Source organism: Notamacropus eugenii, chromosome 3 (genome assembly GCF_028372415.1).
Source record: "Notamacropus eugenii isolate mMacEug1 chromosome 3, mMacEug1.pri_v2, whole genome shotgun sequence".
NCBI classification, from domain to species: domain Eukaryota; kingdom Metazoa; phylum Chordata; class Mammalia; order Diprotodontia; family Macropodidae; genus Notamacropus; species Notamacropus eugenii.
The window spans coordinates 256514359-256519417 of record NC_092874.1 but is presented as its reverse complement, the minus strand read 5'-3'; the positions used below and the strand labels follow the sequence as shown (position 1 = coordinate 256519417).

The 5059-nt window shown below is 39.2% G+C and overlaps 1 non-coding gene across 1 annotated transcript; it reads left to right on the top strand.

Moving 5' to 3' along the window:
- Window positions 1-3795: 3795 nt before the first annotated feature.
- Window positions 3796-3923, top strand: LOC140497941 (U6atac minor spliceosomal RNA). The gene has a single exon (XR_011964942.1). It is a non-coding gene; the product is annotated as a U6atac minor spliceosomal RNA (small nuclear RNA).
- The last annotated feature ends 1136 nt before the right edge of the window (window positions 3924-5059 follow it).

The window sequence follows — 5059 nt, the reverse complement described above, 5'->3', positions numbered from 1 at the left end:
TGGCAGCTGACCTAGATTTCCTTGACTAAAAGGAGACATAGGTATTAACATTATGGCTTTTAGAGATGCTCGTTGAAGGACAGTAAAAACTTAGGAGTGGTTTTTCTTTGTTCTTTTGCTACATCTTTTGTACAATAAATTTGCCTCATATGCTGTGGCCTCTAATACAATATTATGAGATCACAGGACTGGAATTAAAAAGGATTTCAGATTGAACAGCAAGTATCTATAAAGCAATATGTGCCAATCAAGGGAAAACCTAGATTAGTAGACACAGAGCTGTCCTTGAAGTCAAAAAGACATAGGTTCTGACATGTGCTGACTGTGATCCTGGACAAGTGCTCTAGGCAATTTTCTAAGGCTAGAAGTTACAGAGAAAGTGCCAACTTACATTAATAGAGGGACTGTCCTTAGTAGGAAGTCCCCTGTGCCAATGAAATTATATGTCTACACTTTATGTCTCAGTGCTAGGCACTATGCTAAGCAATGCATTTATACCAAAAGGAAAGAAAAAAACACAAAAGCAGACTCCGTCTTGAAGGATCTTACTTCCTGTCCAACACTTTTATTTTACAGATGAAGAAACTGAGGTAAATATGCTTACTAGGATAAAGCCAAGCCCTGGCTGGCTGGTAATTATATCATCCCCAAGATTCTAGATTAGGGGCTTTTCTCAGTTCATAAATAGAAAAATCCATTTCAAAGCTGACCCAGACATTTATTGAATCCTTGCTCATGACTTTCCACTTTAATTTTAAAAGGTGGGAATATGAATTTTGCTAGTGCAACTTCCTTCACAAAGGGGCAATGATCATGAATACCTTTCTGGCATTTCTAGCTTTGTGTCTAGACTGAAAATCTGATAAAGCTAAGAAGGAATGGGGAAGTTTAACTACAGTAGTTTGCTGCTGAGGCAGCAGCAGCTGCTCTGGCCAGATTCGTCCTGATGGAAATCTTGCCTGTAGCTTCAAGAATGAAGATGCTCCTCTTTATCACATTCCTGTCCCTATCCATTCAGGTGCTTGAGAGAAGATATTGATTAAGAACCTGGAAATAGGACTCCTTTGCCCCTAAAAGGATTAAGTCTAAAGGATTTAACCCTGCTATAACAGACAAGAACTCTGGTCACTGAATATTTCTCCTTGTCCACCCCTAAACTCTTATTTCTTTGCTTTTCTCAAAGCTGATTAGAAACAGCTTCTCATGTGCTCATCAGACTAGGCTTTCAGAAATTTATAAAGCATTCCCTCTCCCTATGAACATTTTTTTTCTTTCTCATCCCTCACTCTGAAAGCTTGTAGACACTTTATTTCATTAGAAACTACCCTACTAAATATGCTGTAGTCATGTTAAATGTTATTAAAGAAAACTCTGGCTGTGTGGAACAGACACATTCCTGGAAAAATAAATGCCTACAAAGCAAATCGCTTAGTATTGGATCCTTTTTTGTCATGATTTCGATTATCAAATTAGACCTGCAATTGTACATCAAAATTTGGAACCCTCCTGCACATATCCCACCCTTAATATAACAAGATATCCATTTAATAATGAAGCAAACAGAAGTGATGGAAAAATAAAATACATCAATTTTCTTTAAATTTCAAGAACAAAGCAATCTTCTTAAGAATTGCATACGAAAAATGAGCCTCAGACTGGTTTGTTTAAAGTGCCCATTGCCTTCTTGGAGTACCAGGAGAAAGTGGCTTTTGAGACACTCCTAGATTTCTTCTGAAGTATTGTCAAAGTTCCATCTTCATCCGAAAACAGCCTGGCCAGCACTTTTCTCCTTGAGTCATGTGATAAGCATCTTGGCAAGGCCTTGCTTCTCAAAAGTGTTCCTCCAATTCAATCTGGGGTGGTGAAAGACCTCGGAGAGTTTTTCACTTGGAAGCATTTTACTTATGTAATTGGGCGTGCTATTCTAAGAAGAAGCCTGACTAAGAAACAGGCGACCTCATAACTCATTGCAAAGTCAGGACCATGCAGTCTAAGGTAAATGTGGTTAGGATGCCAGTCTCTGCTCATATTCTCTCTCTCTCTCTCTCTCTCTCTCTCTCTCTCTCTCTCTCTCTCTCTCTCTCTCTCTCTCTCTTTCTCTCTCTTTCCCTCCCTCCAACCATCACCCCACCCCCATGGTCCTTCATGTTTGCTTTTGTTTATTTGGTTTTTTTTTTACTTTCTCTATTGCCTGTGAGAGATTCTTGCACGGTATGTGTGTTAGATGGCTTGGAGTATTTTCCATGTCTTAGGCTTTTCAAACTTTACTTTCAACTTTAGGGCTATTTATTTACGTCTTTAAACTCTCTCTTTCAGGATAGAGGGGGAGTTGTTCCTGTTCAGTCTATGAGATTAGTGAATTCAGAGAATGAACACCATGGATCTTTTCCAAGAGCATTTATCTTAACAGGTGTTCATGACTTAAGAACACATGATACCAGAGATGCCTGTTTAAAATACCAAATGTTGTGCCAGCTGGTAGTGACACAAATTAAAAAGAAAAAAAAAAGATCCTGCCTTCAAGGAACTTGAATTCTCCCAAGTATATTTATATTTGAAAAGGACCTTAGGGCACATTATCCAGCTCCCTCATATTTTCAGAAAAGATGAATGCTTGCACATTGATCACACAGATGGTAAAACTTGTGCAAAGGGTCTGATGTGAAGTGGTCAATGTTATTCAATCTTTCAATTATGTCACTACCCTGTGGATCATACTGTCCATGGGAATTTATTGATACTTGCCATTTCTTTCTCCAGTGGACTGAATCAAACAGAGGTTAAATAGATTTGTCCAAGGTCATAGCTAGTAAATGTCTGAGGTTAGATTTGAACTCATATCTTCTGGACTGCAGGCTCAGTGCTCTATATTGAGCCATCTAGTTGCCTCTGTATGAGAACTTCTATAGCTCCTCTTAACCTAGCCTCACACCAACACTCCTGGGAGGTCATATCTTTGAATCACCAATTTGCTTTTCCCCCTCTCAAGAACATCACAGCATCTTGGGCACAGATGTCCCTCCGTAAAACAGCTCTTTTCCCCCTTTGCTCTGAAGTTTTCATGATCAACACAATGGCTTCCCAGTTTATCCAGGAGGACTTGTCTATTTCTATGGGCTGTCTTCCTGTCTCATCTCAATCTATGGAACCCAATTTATTTCCTGCTTTTGGTTAGAACTATTTACTATATTATAAGTCAAGTTATACCTCTACAATGGTGGAATAAATTAGAAAAATAATAATAATAGTTAGCATTATCTAGTGCCTACTATGTTCCAGGCACCATACTAAGTGCTTACAAATATTATCTCACTTGATCCTTGCAACAATCTTGGGGTATAGGTGTTATTATTATCCAATTTTACAGTTGAGGAAATTGAAGCAATCAGAAGTTGTTACTTGCCCAGGGTCACACGGCTAATAAGGTTCAGGGGCCAGATTTAAAATCAATCTTCTCGACTCCAAGCTTAGCATTCTATTCCCTACATCACCTGTCTACTTCATCACCACCATCAGAACTAGCACTTTCATGGCACTTTAAGATCTGAAAAGAGCTTTGCATATATTAAACTCATTTAATCTTCATAAAAACCCTCTGAGGTGGATACTGTTATTATCTCCATGTTACAGATGAGAAAAATGAGGCACAGGGAGGTTAAGTGACTTGCTCAGGGTCACACAGCTAGTAAGTGTCTGAAGCTGGATTTGAATTCAGGTCTTCCTGTGCCATTTCATTGCCCCTAAAAAAATGGACAGCATTAAGCAGTATCTTGGTTGTTATAACACTTATCATCATTATGATATGAAAGTAAAGTAGGCCAGCATTCCATTTGATTAGGGTAGGAAAAGTCCTAGTGAGCTTAACAACAAATATACATTTAAGACCTGGCTACCTACTTTGTGGCATCGAATGACATCATTGTCAACACAGACATCTAATAATATTTTTATAGGTCACAGCATACTATAGAAAAATAGCTCTGGGCCTGTGGTCAAAAGACCTAGTTTCAAATCTTGCCTCTGAGACTTCCTATCTGTGAAATCCTGGGCAAGTTGCTTGACCTCTCTGGGTCTCAGTTTGTTTATCTGTAAAAATGAGGGGTTTGAATTAGATGACCTCTGAGGTCCCCTTCAGCTCTAGGTCTATGATCCTGGAGTGATTGGTCTCTTCTTTCTACCAAAGATTTCTGCTGCAAAACCTTCTATTCATTTTATACTTTTCTTTGTCAATTAATGCTTTCACATTCCCTTCCACCTGGTCCCCAATACAGATAATAATGCCCATGATAGACACCTACCTGAAAGAATAGGCATGTAATCAGGCCACTCTACAGGAAGCCAAGAGCTTGACTAATCTACACTGGACTCCTAGAGAATGAGCAACAGCATATAGCTTGTCAGATGGCAAGATTCCTTTGCCTAATGGGAAAGATCTTAGCTTTAAAAGGCAAGATCTCCCAGTGTATCTGGGACCATATCCAGTTGTCCTGATTTATATCTCACCACTGGACCCAGATGGCTCCAGAGGAAAAGATGAGGCTGGTGACTTTTCATAGCCCTCCCTCACTTAAAACCAATTCACTTGCAAGTCATGGCATCACCTTCCTGATGTGATGGCCCTCTTCCAGAATGAAAACCAAACAACAACAGCCACAGGAATTGAAAGATTAGTATATTGGATGCTTCTGTGGAAAAGAGGTAACCCAGTGACTTTACCAGCGATAACAGTTAGGTAATACAATGGATACAATGCTGGGCTTGAAGTCAGGAAGACCTAAGTTCAAATCCTTACTCAAACTGCCACTCCCTTTATGACCTTAAGAGTCATTTAACCACCATGAATATCAATTTTCTCATCTATAAAAAGGGGGGGCTAGTAGATTGACCTCCAAGGTTCTTTTCATCTTTAAAATTATAATCCTGTGATCTTATGGACTGTACCCCCATTACATTTGCAAACATTGGATAAATGTTCATTAATTGATTGAATCCATTGAGCTAAATTACTGCTATGAGGATATCTGTACCTTGTACTCCACTCCCTGGGTCCTTGGCCACT